The sequence below is a fragment of the Haliotis asinina genome, chromosome 2 (assembly GCF_037392515.1).
Source record: "Haliotis asinina isolate JCU_RB_2024 chromosome 2, JCU_Hal_asi_v2, whole genome shotgun sequence".
In the NCBI taxonomy this organism is placed as follows: Eukaryota; Metazoa; Mollusca; class Gastropoda; order Lepetellida; family Haliotidae; genus Haliotis; species Haliotis asinina.
This window is the reverse complement of record NC_090281.1, coordinates 57,598,280-57,617,136: the sequence shown is the minus strand read 5'-3', so window position 1 is coordinate 57,617,136 and position 18,857 is coordinate 57,598,280. Positions and strand designations below refer to the sequence as shown.

The following is an 18,857-nucleotide window of genomic DNA, read 5'->3' as shown; positions in this document are numbered from 1 at the left end:
CCGTGGATCGAAACCACGCTCTGCTAACTACAACATTTTCTTTGTTTTCACGTTTGCAAATAAAACCATTCGGATGTTGTCTAGGCTTCAATATTAGAACATCCTGAAAATACACTTATTTTACACATTGATATATTTGTGTTGGTGTTAGAGTGAAGCACTATGTAACATATGCAGACCTGTGCATTTTCTTCTCATTATAAATGATCCAATCCTACATGAACAGACGGTGTTCTGATGCAATCGTCATTGATAGAGACATGTGTTGTAGCAAAAGGTATGTGAAGGGAGAGCAGAGTGGCGCAGTGGAAGCATGCTGGGCCCATAACCCAGAGGTCCGTGGATCGAAACCACGCTCTGCTAACTACAACTTTTTCTTCTTTTCCAAGTTTGCAAATAAAACCATTCGGATGTTGTCTAGGCTTCAGTATTAGAACATCCTGAAAATACACTTATTTTACACATTGATATATTTGTGTTGGTGTTAGAGTGAAGCACTATGTAACATATGCAGACCTGTGCATTTTCTTCTCATTATAAATGATCAAATCCTACATGAACAGACGGTGTTCTGATGCAATCGTCATTGATAGAGACATGTGTTGTAGCAAAAGGTAGGTGAAGGGAGAGCAGAGTGGCGCAGTGGAAGCGTGCTGGGCCCATAACCCAGAGGTCCGTGGATCGAAACCACGCTCTGCTAACTACAACTTTTTCTTCGTTTTCAAGTTTGCAAATAAAACCATTCGGATGTTGTCTAGGCTTCACTATTAGAACATCCTGAAAATACACTTATTTTACACATTGATGTATTTGTGTTTGTGTTAGAGCGAAGCACTATGTAACATATGCAGACCTGTGCATTTTCTTCTCATTATAAATGATCCAAGTCCTACATGAACAGACGTTGTTCTGATGCAATCGTCATTGATAGAGACATGTGTTGTAGCAAAAGGTAGGTGAAGGGAGAGCAGAGTGGCGCAGTGGAAGCGTGCTGGGCCCATAACCCAGAGCTCCGTGGATCGAAACCACGCTCTGCTAACTACAACTTTTTCTTCGTTTTCACGTTTGCAAATAAAACCATTCGGATGTTGTCTAGGCTTCAATATTAGAACATCCTGAAAATACACTTATTTTACACATTGATATATTTGTGTTGGTGTTAGAGTGAAGCACTATGTAACATATGCAGACCTGTGCATTTTCTTCTCATTATAAATGATCCAATCCTACATGAACAGACGGTGTTCTGATGCAATCGTCATTGATAGAGACATGTGTTGTAGCAAAAGGTATGTGAAGGGAGAGCAGAGTGGCGCAGTGGAAGCATGCTGGGCCCATAACCCAGAGGTCCGTGGATCGAAACCACGCTCTGCTAACTACAACTTTTTCTTCTTTTCCAAGTTTGCAAATAAAACCATTCGGATGTTGTCTAGGCTTCAGTATTAGAACATCCTGAAAATACACTTATTTTACACATTGATATATTTGTGTTGGTGTTAGAGTGAAGCACTATGTAACATATGCAGACCTGTGCATTTTCTTCTCATTATAAATGATCAAATCCTACATGAACAGACGGTGTTCTGATGCAATCGTCATTGATAGAGACATGTGTTGTAGCAAAAGGTAGGTGAAGGGAGAGCAGAGTGGCGCAGTGGAAGCGTGCTGGGCCCATAACCCAGAGGTCCGTGGATCGAAACCACGCTCTGCTAACTACAACTTTTTCTTCGTTTTCAAGTTTGCAAATAAAACCATTCGGATGTTGTCTAGGCTTCACTATTAGAACATCCTGAAAATACACTTATTTTACACATTGATGTATTTGTGTTTGTGTTAGAGCGAAGCACTATGTAACATATGCAGACCTGTGCATTTTCTTCTCATTATAAATGATCCAAGTCCTACATGAACAGACGTTGTTCTGATGCAATCGTCATTGATAGAGACATGTGTTGTAGCAAAAGGTAGGTGAAGGGAGAGCAGAGTGGCGCAGTGGAAGCGTGCTGGGCCCATAACCCAGAGCTCCGTGGATCGAAACCACGCTCTGCTAACTACAACTTTTTCTTCGTTTTGAAGTTTGCAAATAAAACCATTCAGTTGTTGTCTACGCTTCAGTATTAGAACATCCTGAAAATTCACTTATTTTACACATTGATATATTTGTGTTTGTGTTAGAGTGAAGCACTATGTAACATGTGCAGACCTGTGCATTTTCTTCTCATTATAAATGCTGAAATCCTACATGAACAGACGGTGTTCTGATGCAATCGTCATTGATAGAGACATGTGTTGTAGCAAAAGGTAGGTGAAGGGAGAGCAGAGTGGCGCAGTGGAAGCGTGCTGGGCCCATAACCCAGAGGTCCGTGGATCGAAACCACGCTCTGCTAACTACAACATTTTCTTTGTTTTCACGTTTGCAAATAAAACCATTCGGATGTTGTCTAGGCTTCAATATTAGAACATCCTGAAAATACACTTATTTTACACATTGATATATTTGTGTTGGTGTTAGAGTGAAGCACTATGTAACATATGCAGACCTGTGCATTTTCTTCTCATTATAAATGATCCAAGTCCTACATGAACAGACGTTGTTCTGATGCAATCGTCATTGATAGAGACATGTGTTGTAGCAAAAGGTAGGTGAAGGGAGAGCAGAGTGGCGCAGTGGAAGCGTGCTGGGCCCATAACCCAGAGCTCCGTGGATCGAAACCACGCTCTGCTAACTACAACTTTTTCTTCGTTTTGAAGTTTGCAAATAAAACCATTCAGTTGTTGTCTACGCTTCAGTATTAGAACATCCTGAAAATTCACTTATTTTACACATTGATATATTTGTGTTTGTGTTAGAGTGAAGCACTATGTAACATGTGCAGACCTGTGCATTTTCTTCTCATTATAAATGCTGAAATCCTACATGAACAGACGGTGTTCTGATGCAATCGTCATTGATAGAGACATGTGTTGTAGCAAAAGGTAGGTGAAGGGAGAGCAGAGTGGCGCAGTGGAAGCGTGCTGGGCCCATAACCCAGAGGTCCGTGGATCGAAACCACGCTCTGCTAACTACAACATTTTCTTTGTTTTCACGTTTGCAAATAAAACCATTCGGATGTTGTCTAGGCTTCAATATTAGAACATCCTGAAAATACACTTATTTTACACATTGATATATTTGTGTTGGTGTTAGAGTGAAGCACTATGTAACATATGCAGACCTGTGCATTTTCTTCTCATTATAAATGATCAAATCCTACATGAACAGACGTTGTTCTGATGCAATCGTCATTGATAGAGACATGTGTTGTAGCAAAAGGTAGGTGAAGGGAGAGCAGAGTGGCGCAGTGGAAGCGTGCTGGGCCCATAACCCAGAGGTCCGTGGATCGAAACCACGCTCTGCTAACTACAACATTTTCTTTGTTTTCACGTTTGCAAATAAAACCATTCGGATGTTGTCTAGGCTTCAATATTAGAACATCCTGAAAATACACTTATTTTACACATTGATATATTTGTGTTGGTGTTAGAGTGAAGCACTATGTAACATATGCAGACCTGTGCATTTTCTTCTCGTAATAAATGATCAAATCCTACATGAACAGACGTTGTTCTGATGCAATCGTCATTGATAGAGACATGTGTTGTAGCAAAAGGTAGGTGAAGGGAGAGCAGAGTGGCGCAGTGGAAGCGTGCTGGGCCCATAACCCAGAGGTCCGTGGATCGAAACCACGCTCTGCTAACTACAACATTTTCTTTGTTTTCACGTTTGCAAATAAAACCATTCGGATGTTGTCTAGGCTTCAATATTAGAACATCCTGAAAATACACTTATTTTACACATTGATATATTTGTGTTGGTGTTAGAGTGAAGCACTATGTAACATATGCAGACCTGTGCATTTTCTTCTCATTATAAATGATAAAATCCTACATGAACAGACGGTGTTCTGATGCAATCGTCATTGATAGAGACATGTGTTGTAGCAAAAGGTAGGTGAAGGGAGAGCAGAGTGGCGCAGTGGAAGCGTGCTGGGCCCAAAACCCAGAGGTCCGTGGATCGAAACCACGCTCTGCTAACTACAACTTTTTCTTCGTTTTGAAGTTTGCAAATAGAACCATTCAGTTGTTGTCTACGCTTCACTTTTAGAACATCCTGAAAATTCACTTATTTTACACATTGATATATTTGTGTTTGTGTTAGAGTGAAACACTATGTAACATATGCAGACCTGTGCATTTTCTTCTCATTATAAATGCTGAAATCCTACATGAACAGACGTTGTTCTGATGCAATCGTCATTGATAGAGACATGTGTTGTAGCAAAAGGTAGGTGAAGGGAGAGCAGAGTGGCGCAGTGGAAGCGTGCTGGGCCCATAACCCAGAGGTCCGTGGATCGAAACCACGCTCTGCTAACTACAACATTTTCTTTGTTTTCACGTTTGCAAATAAAACCATTCGGATGTTGTCTAGGCTTCAATATTAGAACATCCTGAAAATACACTTATTTTACACATTGATATATTTGTGTTGGTGTTAGAGTGAAGCACTATGTAACATATGCAGACCTGTGCATTTTCTTCTCATTATAAATGATAAAATCCTACATGAACAGACGGTGTTCTGATGCAATCGTCATTGATAGAGACATGTGTTGTAGCAAAAGGTAGGTGAAGGGAGAGCAGAGTGGCGCAGTGGAAGCGTGCTGGGCCCATAACCCAGAGGTCCGTGGATCGAAACCACGCTCTGCTAACTACAACTTTTTCTTCGTTTTGAAGTTTGCAAATAGAACCATTCAGTTGTTGTCTACGCTTCACTTTTAGAACATCCTGAAAATTCACTTATTTTACACATTGATATATTTGTGTTTGTGTTAGAGTGAAACACTATGTAACATATGCAGACCTGTGCATTTTCTTCTCATTATAAATGCTGAAATCCTACATGAACAGACGTTGTTCTGATGCAATCGTCATTGATAGAGACATGTGTTGTAGCAAAAGGTAGGTGAAGGGAGAGCAGAGTGACGCAGTGGAAGCGTGCTGGGCCCATAACCCAGAGGTCCGTGGATCGAAACCACGCTCTGCTAAATACAACTTTTTCTTCGTTTTCAAGTTTGCAAATAAAACCATTCAGTTGTTGTCTACGCTTCACTATTAGAACATCCTGAAAATACACTTATTCTACACATTGATATATTTGTGTTTGTGTTAGAGCGAAGCACTATGTAACATATGCAGACCTGTGCATTTTCTTCTCATTATAAATGCTGAAATCCTACATGAACAGACGGTGTTCTGATGCAATCGTCATTGATAGAGACATGTGTTGTAGCAAAAGGTAGGTGAAGGGAGAGCAGAGTGGCGCAGTGGAAGCGTGCTGGGCCCATAACCCAGAGGTCCGTGGATCGAAACCACGCTCTGCTAACTACAACATTTTCTTTGTTTTCACGTTTGCAAATAAAACCATTCGGATGTTGTCTAGGCTTCAATATTAGAACATCCTGAAAATACACTTATTTTACACATTGATATATTTGTGTTGGTGTTAGAGTGAAGCACTATGTAACATATGCAGACCTGTGCATTTTCTTCTCATTATAAATGATGAAATCCTACATGAACAGACGTTGTTCTGATGCAATCGTCATTGATAGAGACATGTGTTGTAGCAAAAGGTAGGTGAAGGGAGAGCAGAGTGGCGCAGTGGAAGCGTGCTGGGCCCATAACCCAGAGGTCCGTGGATCGAAACCACGCTCTGCTAACTACAACATTTTCTTTGTTTTCACGTTTGCAAATAAAACCATTCGGATGTTGTCTAGGCTTCAATATTAGAACATCCTGAAAATACACTTATTTTACACATTGATATATTTGTGTTGGTGTTAGAGTGAAGCACTATGTAACATATGCAGACCTGTGCATTTTCTTCTCATTATAAATGATAAAATCCTACATGAACAGACGGTGTTCTGATGCAATCGTCATTGATAGAGACATGTGTTGTAGCAAAAGGTAGGTGAAGGGAGAGCAGAGTGGCGCAGTGGAAGCGTGCTGGGCCCATAACCCAGAGGTCCGTGGATCGAAACCACGCTCTGCTAACTACAACTTTTTCTTCGTTTTGAAGTTTCCAAATAGAACCATTCAGTTGTTGTCTACGCTTCACTTTTAGAACATCCTGAAAATTCACTTATTTTACACATTGATATATTTGTGTTTGTGTTAGAGTGAAACACTATGTAACATATGCAGACCTGTGCATTTTCTTCTCATTATAAATGCTGAAATCCTACATGAACAGACGTTGTTCTGATGCAATCGTCATTGATAGAGACATGTGTTGTAGCAAAAGGTAGGTGAAGGGAGAGCAGAGTGGCGCAGTGGAAGCGTGCTGGGCCCATAACCCAGAGGTCCGTGGATCGAAACCACGCTCTGCTAAATACAACTTTTTCTTCGTTTTCAAGTTTGCAAATAAAACCATTCAGTTGTTGTCTACGCTTCACTATTAGAACATCCTGAAAATACACTTATTCTACACATTGATATATTTGTGTTTGTGTTAGAGCGAAGCACTATGTAACATATGCAGACCTGTGCATTTTCTTCTCATTATAAATGCTGAAATCCTACATGAACAGACGGTGTTCTGATGCAATCGTCATTGATAGAGACATGTGTTGTAGCAAAAGGTAGGTGAAGGGAGAGCAGAGTGGCGCAGTGGAAGCGTGCTGGGCCCATAACCCAGAGGTCCGTGGATCGAAACCACGCTCTGCTAACTACAACATTTTCTTTGTTTTCACGTTTGCAAATAAAACCATTCGGATGTTGTCTAGGCTTCAATATTAGAACATCCTGAAAATACACTTATTTTACACATTGATATATTTGTGTTGGTGTTAGAGTGAAGCACTATGTAACATATGCAGACCTGTGCATTTTCTTCTCATTATAAATGATCAAATCCTACATGAACAGACGTTGTTCTGATGCAATCGTCATTGATAGAGACATGTGTTGTAGCAAAAGGTAGGTGAAGGGAGAGCAGAGTGGCGCAGTGGAAGCGTGCTGGGCCCATAACCCAGAGGTCCGTGGATCGAAACCACGCTCTGCTAACTACAACATTTTCTTTGTTTTCACGTTTGCAAATAAAACCATTCGGATGTTGTCTAGGCTTCAATATTAGAACATCCTGAAAATACACTTATTTTACACATTGATATATTTGTGTTGGTGTTAGAGTGAAGCACTATGTAACATATGCAGACCTGTGCATTTTCTTCTCATTATAAATGATCAAATCCTACATGAACAGACGGTGTTCTGATGCAATCGTCATTGATAGAGACATGTGTTGTAGCAAAAGGTAGGTGAAGGGAGAGCAGAGTGGCGCAGTGGAAGCGTGCTGGGCCCATAACCCAGAGGTCCGTGGATCGAAACCACGCTCTGCTAACTACAACTTTTTCTTCGTTTTGAATTTTGCAAATAGAACCATTCAGTTGTTGTCTACGCTTCACTTTTAGAACATCCTGAAAATTCACTTATTTTACACATTGATATATTTGTGTTTGTGTTAGAGTGAAACACTATGTAACATATGCAGACCTGTGCATTTTCTTCTCATTATAAATGCTGAAATCCTACATGAACAGACGTTGTTCTGATGCAATCGTCATTGATAGAGACATGTGTTGTAGCAAAAGGTAGGTGAAGGGAGAGCAGAGTGGCGCAGTGGAAGCGTGCTGGGCCCATAACCCAGAGGTCCGTGGATCGAAACCACGCTCTGCTAAATACAACTTTTTCTTCGTTTTCAAGTTTGCAAATAAAACCATTCGGATGTTGTCTACGCTTCACTATTAGAACATCCTGAAAATAGACTTATTCTACACATTGATATATTTGTGTTTGTGTTAGAGCGAAGCACTATGTAACATATGCAGACCTGTGCATTTTCTTCTCATTATAAATGCTGAAATCCTACATGAACAGACGGTGTTCTGATGCAATCGTCATTGATAGAGACATGTGTTGTAGCAAAAGGTAGGTGAAGGGAGAGCAGAGTGGCGCAGTGGAAGCGTGCTGGGCCCATAACCCAGAGGTCCGTGGATCGAAACCACGCTCTGCTAACTACAACATTTTCTTTGTTTTCACGTTTGCAAATAAAACCATTCGGATGTTGTCTAGGCTTCACTATTAGAACATCCTGAAAATACACTTATTCTACACATTGATATATTTGTGTTTGTGTTAGAGCGAAGCACTATGTAACATATGCAGACCTGTGCATTTTCTTCTCATTATAAATGCTGAAATCCTACATGAACAGACGTTGTTCTGATGCAATCGTCATTGATAGAGACATGTGTTGTAGCAAAAGGTAGGTGAAGGGAGAGCAGAGTGGCGCAGTGGAAGCGTGCTGGGCCCATAACCCAGAGGTCCGTGGATCGAAACCACGCTCTGCTAACTACAACTTTTTCTTCGTTTTGAATTTTGCAAATAGAACCATTCAGTTGTTGTCTACGCTTCACTTTTAGAACATCCTGAAAATTCACTTATTTTACACATTGATATATTTGTGTTTGTGTTAGAGTGAAACACTATGTAACATATGCAGACCTGTGCATTTTCTTCTCATTATAAATGCTGAAATCCTACATGAACAGACGTTGTTCTGATGCAATCGTCATTGATAGAGACATGTGTTGTAGCAAAAGGTAGGTGAAGGGAGAGCAGAGTGGCGCAGTGGAAGCGTGCTGGGCCCATAACCCAGAGGTCCGTGGATCGAAACCACGCTCTGCTAAATACAACTTTTTCTTCGTTTTCAAGTTTGCAAATAAAACCATTCAGTTGTTGTCTACGCTTCACTATTAGAACATCCTGAAAATACACTTATTCTACACATTGATATATTTGTGTTTGTGTTAGAGCGAAGCACTATGTAACATATGCAGACCTGTGCATTTTCTTCTCATTATAAATGCTGAAATCCTACATGAACAGACGGTGTTCTGATGCAATCGTCATTGATAGAGACATGTGTTGTAGCAAAAGGTAGGTGAAGGGAGAGCAGAGTGGCGCAGTGGAAGCGTGCTGGGCCCATAACCCAGAGGTCCGTGGATCGAAACCACGCTCTGCTAACTACAACATTTTCTTTGTTTTCACGTTTGCAAATAAAACCATTCGGATGTTGTCTAGGCTTCAATATTAGAACATCCTGAAAATACACTTATTTTACACATTGATATATTTGTGTTGGTGTTAGAGTGAAGCACTATGTAACATATGCAGACCTGTGCATTTTCTTCTCATTATAAATGATCAAATCCTACATGAACAGACGTTGTTCTGATGCAATCGTCATTGATAGAGACATGTGTTGTAGCAAAAGGTAGGTGAAGGGAGAGCAGAGTGGCGCAGTGGAAGCGTGCTGGGCCCATAACCCAGAGGTCCGTGGATCGAAACCACGCTCTGCTAACTACAACTTTTTCTTCGTTTTGAAGTTTGCAAATAAAACCATTCAGTTGTTGTCTACGCTTCACTATTAGAACATCCTGAAAATTCACTTATTTTACACATTGATATATTTGTGTTTGTGCTAGAGTGAAGCACTATGTAACATATGCAGACCTGTGCATTTTCTTCTCATTATAAATGCTGAAATCCTACATGAACAGACGGTGTTCTGATGCAATCGTCATTGATAGAGACATGTGTTGTAGCAAAAGGTAGGTGAAGGGAGAGCAGAGTGGCGCAGTGGAAGCGTGCTGGGCCCATAACCCAGAGGTCCGTGGATCGAAACCACGCTCTGCTAACTACAACATTTTCTTTGTTTTCACGTTTGCAAATAAAACCATTCGGATGTTGTCTAGGCTTCAATATTAGAACATCCTGAAAATACACTTATTTTACACATTGATATATTTGTGTTGGTGTTAGAGTGAAGCACTATGTAACATATGCAGACCTGTGCATTTTCTTCTCATTATAAATGATCAAATCCTACATGAACAGACGGTGTTCTGATGCAATCGTCATTGATAGAGACATGTGTTGTAGCAAAAGGTAGGTGAAGGGAGAGCAGAGTGGCGCAGTGGAAGCGTGCTGGGCCCATAACCCAGAGGTCCGTGGATCGAAACCACGCTCTGCTAACTACAACATTTTCTTTGTTTTCACGTTTGCAAATAAAACCATTCGGATGTTGTCTAGGCTTCAATATTAGAACATCCTGAAAATACACTTATTTTACACATTGATGTATTTGTGTTGGTGTTAGAGTGAAGCACTATGTAACATATGCAGACCTGTGCATTTTCTTCTCATTATAAATGATCAAATCCTACATGAACAGACGGTGTTCTGATGCAATCGTCATTGATAGAGACATGTGTTGTAGCAAAAGGTAGGTGAAGGGAGAGCAGAGTGGCGCAGTGGAAGCGTGCTGGGCCCATAACCCAGAGGTCCGTGGATCGAAACCACGCTCTGCTAACTACAACATTTTCTTTGTTTTCACGTTTGCAAATAAAACCATTCGGATGTTGTCTAGGCTTCAATATTAGAACATCCTGAAAATACACTTATTTTACACATTGATATATTTGTGTTGGTGTTAGAGTGAAGCACTATGTAACATATGCAGACCTGTGCATTTTCTTCTCATTATAAATGCTGAAATCCTACATGAACAGACGTTGTTCTGATGCAATCGTCATTGATAGAGACATGTGTTGTAGCAAAAGGTAGGTGAAGGGAGAGCAGAGTGGCGCAGTGGAAGCGTGCTGGGCCCATAACCCAGAGGTCCGTGGATCGAAACCACGCTCTGCTAACTACAACATTTTCTTTGTTTTCACGTTTGCAAATGAAACCATTCGGATGTTGTCTAGGCTTCAATATTAGAACATCCTGAAAATACACTTATTTTACACATTGATATATTTGTGTTGGTGTTAGAGTGAAGCACTATGTAACATATGCAGACCTGTGCATTTTCTTCTCATTATAAATGCTGAAATCCTACATGAACAGACGTTGTTCTGATGCAATCGTCATTGATAGAGACATGTGTTGTAGCAAAAGGTAGGTGAAGGGAGAGCAGAGTGGCGCAGTGGAAGCGTGCTGGGCCCATAACCCAGAGGTCCGTGGATCGAAACCACGCTCTGCTAACTACAACATTTTCTTTGTTTTCACGTTTGCAAATAAAACCATTCGGATGTTGTCTAGGCTTCAATATTAGAACATCCTGAAAATACACTTATTTTACACATTGATATATTTGTGTTGGTGTTAGAGTGAAGCACTATGTAACATATGCAGACCTGTGCATTTTCTTCTCATTATAAATGATCAAATCCTACATGAACAGACGTTGTTCTGATGCAATCGTCATTGATAGAGACATGTGTTGTAGCAAAAGGTAGGTGAAGGGAGAGCAGAGTGGCGCAGTGGAAGCGTGCTGGGCCCATAACCCAGAGGTCCGTGGATCGAAACCACGCTCTGCTAACTACAACTTTTTCTTCGTTTTCAAGTCTGCAAATAAAACCATTCAGTTGTTGTCTAGGCTTTACTATTAGAACATCCTGAAAATTCACTTATTTTACACATTGATGTATTTGTGTTTGTGTTAGAGTGAAGCACTATGTAACATGTGCAGACCTGTGCATTTTCTTCTCATTATAAATGCTGAAATCCTACATGAACAGACGGTGTTCTGATGCAATCGTCATTGATAGAGACATGTGTTGTAGCAAAAGGTAGGTGAAGGGAGAGCAGAGTGGCGCAGTGGAAGCGTGCTGGGCCCATAACCCAGAGGTCCGTGGATCGAAACCACGCTCTGCTAACTACAACTTTTTCTTTGTTTTCACGTTTGCAAATAAAACCATTCGGATGTTGTCTAGGCTTCAATATTAGAACATCCTGAAAATACACTTATTTTACACATTGATATATTTGTGTTGGTGTTAGAGTGAAGCACTATGTAACATATGCAGACCTGTGCATTTTCTTCTCATTATAAATGATCAAATCCTACATGAACAGACGGTGTTCTGATGCAATCGTCATTGATAGAGACATGTGTTGTAGCAAAAGGTAGGTGAAGGGAGAGCAGAGTGGCGCAGTGGAAGCGTGCTGGGCCCATAACCCAGAGGTCCGTGGATCGAAACCACGCTCTGCTAACTACAACATTTTCTTTGTTTTCACGTTTGCAAATAAAACCATTCGGATGTTGTCTAGGCTTCAATATTAGAACATCCTGAAAATACACTTATTTTACACATTGATATATTTGTGTTGGTGTTAGAGTGAAGCACTATGTAACATATGCAGACCTGTGCATTTTCTTCTCATTATAAATGATAAAATCCTACATGAACAGACGGTGTTCTGATGCAATCGTCATTGATAGAGACATGTGTTGTAGCAAAAGGTAGGTGAAGGGAGAGCAGAGTGGCGCAGTGGAAGCGTGCTGGGCCCATAACCCAGAGGTCCGTGGATCGAAACCACGCTCTGCTAACTACAACATTTTCTTTGTTTTCACGTTTGCAAATAAAACCATTCGGATGTTGTCTAGGCTTCAATATTAGAACATCCTGAAAATACACTTATTTTACACATTGATATATTTGTGTTGGTGTTAGAGTGAAGCACTATGTAACATATGCAGACCTGTGCATTTTCTTCTCATTATAAATGCTGAAATCCTACATGAACAGACGTTGTTCTGATGCAATCGTCATTGATAGAGACATGTGTTGTAGCAAAAGGTAGGTGAAGGGAGAGCAGAGTGGCGCAGTGGAAGCGTGCTGGGCCCATAACCCAGAGGTCCGTGGATCGAAACCACGCTCTGCTAACTACAACATTTTCTTTGTTTTCACGTTTGCAAATGAAACCATTCGGATGTTGTCTAGGCTTCAATATTAGAACATCCTGAAAATACACTTATTTTACACATTGATATATTTGTGTTGGTGTTAGAGTGAAGCACTATGTAACATATGCAGACCTGTGCATTTTCTTCTCATTATAAATGCTGAAATCCTACATGAACAGACGTTGTTCTGATGCAATCGTCATTGATAGAGACATGTGTTGTAGCAAAAGGTAGGTGAAGGGAGAGCAGAGTGGCGCAGTGGAAGCGTGCTGGGCCCATAACCCAGAGGTCCGTGGATCGAAACCACGCTCTGCTAACTACAACATTTTCTTTGTTTTCACGTTTGCAAATAAAACCATTCGGATGTTGTCTAGGCTTCAATATTAGAACATCCTGAAAATACACTTATTTTACACATTGATATATTTGTGTTGGTGTTAGAGTGAAGCACTATGTAACATATGCAGACCTGTGCATTTTCTTCTCATTATAAATGATCAAATCCTACATGAACAGACGTTGTTCTGATGCAATCGTCATTGATAGAGACATGTGTTGTAGCAAAAGGTAGGTGAAGGGAGAGCAGAGTGGCGCAGTGGAAGCGTGCTGGGCCCATAACCCAGAGGTCCGTGGATCGAAACCACGCTCTGCTAACTACAACTTTTTTTTCGTTTTGAAGTTTGCAAATAAAACCATTCAGTTGTTGTCTACGCTTCACTATTAGAACATCCTGAAAATTCACTTATTTTACACATTGATATATTTGTGTTTGTGTTAGAGTGAAGCACTATGTAACATGTGCAGACCTGTGCATTTTCTTCTCATTATAAATGCTGAAATCCTACATGAACAGACGGTGTTCTGATGCAATCGTCATTGATAGAGACATGTGTTGTAGCAAAAGGTAGGTGAAGGGAGAGCAGAGTGGCGCAGTGGAAGCGTGCTGGGCCCATAACCCAGAGGTCCGTGGATCGAAACCACGCTCTGCTAACTACAACTTTTTCTTTGTTTTCACGTTTGCAAATAAAACCATTCGGATGTTGTCTAGGCTTCAATATTAGAACATCCTGAAAATACACTTATTTTACACATTGATATATTTGTGTTGGTGTTAGAGTGAAGCACTATGTAACATATGCAGACCTGTGCATTTTCTTCTCATTATAAATGATCAAATCCTACATGAACAGACGGTGTTCTGATGCAATCGTCATTGATAGAGACATGTGTTGTAGCAAAAGGTAGGTGAAGGGAGAGCAGAGTGGCGCAGTGGAAGCGTGCTGGGCCCATAACCCAGAGGTCCGTGGATCGAAACCACGCTCTGCTAACTACAACATTTTCTTTGTTTTCACGTTTGCAAATAAAACCATTCGGATGTTGTCTAGGCTTCAATATTAGAACATCCTGAAAATACACTTATTTTACACATTGATATATTTGTGTTGGTGTTAGAGTGAAGCACTATGTAACATATGCAGACCTGTGCATTTTCTTCTCATTATAAATGATCAAATCCTACATGAACAGACGGTGTTCTGATGCAATCGTCATTGATAGAGACATGTGTTGTAGCAAAAGGTAGGTGAAGGGAGAGCAGAGTGGCGCAGTGGAAGCGTGCTGGGCCCATAACCCAGAGGTCCGTGGATCGAAACCACGCTCTGCTAACTACAACATTTTCTTTGTTTTCACGTTTGCAAATAAAACCATTCGGATGTTGTCTAGGCTTCAATATTAGAACATCCTGAAAATACACTTATTTTACACATTGATATATTTGTGTTGGTGTTAGAGTGAAGCACTATGTAACATATGCAGACCTGTGCATTTTCTTCTCATTATAAATGCTGAAATCCTACATGAACAGACGTTGTTCTGATGCAATCGTCATTGATAGAGACATGTGTTGTAGCAAAAGGTAGGTGAAGGGAGAGCAGAGTGGCGCAGTGGAAGCGTGCTGGGCCCATAACCCAGAGGTCCGTGGATCGAAACCACGCTCTGCTAACTACAACATTTTCTTTGTTTTCACGTTTGCAAATAAAACCATTCGGATGTTGTCTAGGCTTCAATATTAGAACATCCTGAAAATACACTTATTTTACACATTGATATATTTGTGTTGGTGTTAGAGTGAAGCACTATGTAACATATGCAGACCTGTGCATTTTCTTCTCATTATAAATGATCAAATCCTACATGAACAGACGTTGTTCTGATGCAATCGTCATTGATAGAGACATGTGTTGTAGCAAAAGGTAGGTGAAGGGAGAGCAGAGTGGTGCAGTGGAAGCGTGCTGGGCCCATAACCCAGAGGTCCGTGGATCGAAACCACGCTCTGCTAACTACAACATTTTCTTTGTTTTCACGTTTGCAAATAAAACCATTCGGATGTTGTCTAGGCTTCAATATTAGAACATCCTGAAAATACACTTATTTTACACATTGATATATTTGTGTTGGTGTTAGAGTGAAGCACTATGTAACATATGCAGACCTGTGCATTTTCTTCTCATTATAAATGATAAAATCCTACATGAACAGACGGTGTTCTGATGCAATCGTCATTGATAGAGACATGTGTTGTAGCAAAAGGTAGGTGAAGGGAGAGCAGAGTGGCGCAGTGGAAGCGTGCTGGGCCCATAACCCAGAGGTCCGTGGATCGAAACCACGCTCTGCTAACTACAACTTTTTCTTCGTTTTGAAGTTTGCAAATAGAACCATTCAGTTGTTGTCTACGCTTCACTAGTAGAACATCCTGAAAATTCACTTATTTTACACATTGATATATTTGTGTTGGTGTTAGAGTGAAGCACTATGTAACATATGCAGACCTGTGCATTTTCTTCTCAGTATAAATGCTGAAATCCTACATGAACAGACGGTGTTCTGATGCAATCGTCATTGATAGAGACATGTGTTGTAGCAAAAGGTAGGTGAAGGGAGAGCAGAGTGGCGCAGTGGAAGCGTGCTGGGCCCATAACCCAGAGGTCCGTGGATCGAAACCACGCTCTGCTAAATACAACTTTTTCTTCGTTTTCAAGTTTGCAAATAAAACCATTCAGTTGTTGTCTACGCTTCACTATTAGAACATCCTGAAAATACACTTATTCTACACATTGATATATTTGTGTTGGTGTTAGAGCGAAGCACTATGTAACATATGCAGACCTGTGCATTTTCTTCTCATTATAAATGCTGAAATCCTACATGAACAGACGGTGTTCTGATGCAATCGTCATTGATAGAGACATGTGTTGTAGCAAAAGGTAGGTGAAGGGAGAGCAGAGTGGCGCAGTGGAAGCGTGCTGGGCCCATAACCCAGAGGTCCGTGGATCGAAACCACGCTCTGCTAACTACAACATTTTCTTTGTTTTCACGTTTGCAAATAAAACCATTCGGATGTTGTCTAGGCTTCAATATTAGAACATCCTGAAAATACACTTATTTTACACATTGATATATTTGTGTTGGTGTTAGAGTGAAGCACTATGTAACATATGCAGACCTGTGCATTTTCTTCTCATTATAAATGATCAAATCCTACATGAACAGACGTTGTTCTGATGCAATCGTCATTGATAGAGACATGTGTTGTAGCAAAAGGTAGGTGAAGGGAGAGCAGAGTGGCGCAGTGGAAGCGTGCTGGGCCCATAACCCAGAGGTCCGTGGATCGAAACCACGCTCTGCTAACTACAACATTTTCTTTGTTTTCACGTTTGCAAATAAAACCATTCGGATGTTGTCTAGGCTTCAATATTAGAACATCCTGAAAATACACTTATTTTACACATTGATATATTTGTGTTGGTGTTAGAGTGAAGCACTATGTAACATATGCAGACCTGTGCATTTTCTTCTCATTATAAATGATAAAATCCTACATGAACAGACGGTGTTCTGATGCAATCGTCATTGATAGAGACATGTGTTGTAGCAAAAGGTAGGTGAAGGGAGAGCAGAGTGGCGCAGTGGAAGCGTGCTGGGCCCATAACCCAGAGGTCCGTGGATCGAAACCACGCTCTGCTAACTACAATTTTTTCTTCGTTTTGAAGTTTGCAAATAGAACCATTCAGTTGTTGTCTACGCTTCACTATTAGAACATCCTGAAAATTCACTTATTTTACACATTGATATATTTGTGTTGGTGTTAGAGTGAAGCACTATGTAACATATGCAGACCTGTGCATTTTCTTCTCATTATAAATGCTGAAATCCTACATGAACAGACGGTGTTCTGATGCAATCGTCATTGATAGAGACATGTGTTGTAGCAAAAGGTAGGTGAAGGGAGAGCAGAGTGGCGCAGTGGAAGCGTGCTGGGCCCATAACCCAGAGGTCCGTGGATCGAAACCACGCTCTGCTAAATACAACTTTTTCTTCGTTTTCAAGTTTGCAAATAAAACCATTCAGTTGTTGTCTACGCTTCACTATTAGAACATCCTGAAAATACACTTATTCTACACATTGATATATTTGTGTTGGTGTTAGAGCGAAGCACTATGTAACATATGCAGACCTGTGCATTTTCTTCTCATTATAAATGCTGAAATCCTACATGAACAGACGGTGTTCTGATGCAATCGTCATTGATAGAGACATGTGTTGTAGCAAAAGGTAGGTGAAGGGAGAGCAGAGTGGCGCAGTGGAAGCGTGCTGGGCCCATAACCCAGAGGTCCGTGGATCGAAACCACGCTCTGCTAACTACAACATTTTCTTTGTTTTCACGTTTGCAAATAAAACCATTCGGATGTTGTCTAGGCTTCAATATTAGAACATCCTGAAAATACACTTATTTTACACATTGATATATTTGTGTTGGTGTTAGAGTGAAGCACTATGTAACATATGCAGACCTGTGCATTTTCTTCTCATTATAAATGATCAAATCCTACATGAACAGACGGTGTTCTGATGCAATCGTCATTGATAGAGACATGTGTTGTAGCAAAAGGTAGGTGAAGGGAGAGCAGAGTGGCGCAGTGGAAGCGTGCTGGGCCCATAACCCAGAGGTCCGTGGATCGAAACCACGCTCTGCTAACTACAACATTTTCTTTGTTTTCACGTTTGCAAATAAAACCATTCGGATGTTGTCTAGGCTTCAATATTAGAACATCCTGAAAATACACTTATTTTACACATTGATATATTTGTGTTGGTGTTAGAGTGAAGCACTATGTAACATATGCAGACCTGTGCATTTTCTTCTCATTATAAATGATAAAATCCTACATGAACAGACGGTGTTCTGATGCAATCGTCATTGATAGAGACATGTGTTGTAGCAAAAGGTAGGTGAAGGGAGAGCAGAGTGGCGCAGTGGAAGCGTGCTGGGCCCATAACCCAGAGGTCCGTGGATCGAAACCACGCTCTGCTAACTACAATTTTTTCTTCGTTTTGAAGTTTGCAAATAGAACCATTCAGTTGTTGTCTACGCTTCACTATTAGAACATCCTGAAAATTCACTTATTTTACACATTGATATATTTGTGTTGGTGTTAGAGTGAAGCACTATGTAACATATGCAGACCTGTGCATTTTCTTCTCATTATAAATGATAAAATCCTACATGAACAGACGGTGTTCTGATGCAATCGTCATTGATAGAGACATGTGTTGTAGCAAAAGGTAGGTGAAGGGAGAGCAGAGTGGCGCAGTGGAAGCGTGCTGGGCCCATAACCCAGAGGTCCGTGGATCGAAACCACGCTCTGCTATATACAACTTTTTCTTCGTTTTCAAGTTTGCAAATAAAACCACTCAGTTGTTGTCTACGCTTCACTATTAGAACATCCTGAAAATACACTTATTCTACACATTGATATATTTGTGTTGGTGTTAGAGCGAAGCACTATGTAACATATGCAGACCTGTGCATTTTCTTCTCATTATAAATGATCAAATCCTACATGAACAGACGGTGTTCTGATGCAATCGTCATTGATAGAGACATGTGTTGTAGCAAAAGGTAGGTGAAGGGAGAGCAGAGTGGCGCAGTGGAAGCGTGCTG

At 40.7% G+C, this 18,857-nt stretch overlaps 1 non-coding gene across 1 annotated transcript; it reads left to right on the top strand.

The window, feature by feature from the left end:
* The first annotated feature begins 4,001 nt into the window (after positions 1–4,001).
* Trnal-caa (transfer RNA leucine (anticodon CAA)) lies at positions 4,002–4,073 on the top strand. The gene has a single exon. It is a non-coding gene; the product is annotated as a tRNA-Leu (tRNA).
* The last annotated feature ends 14,784 nt before the right edge of the window (positions 4,074–18,857 follow it).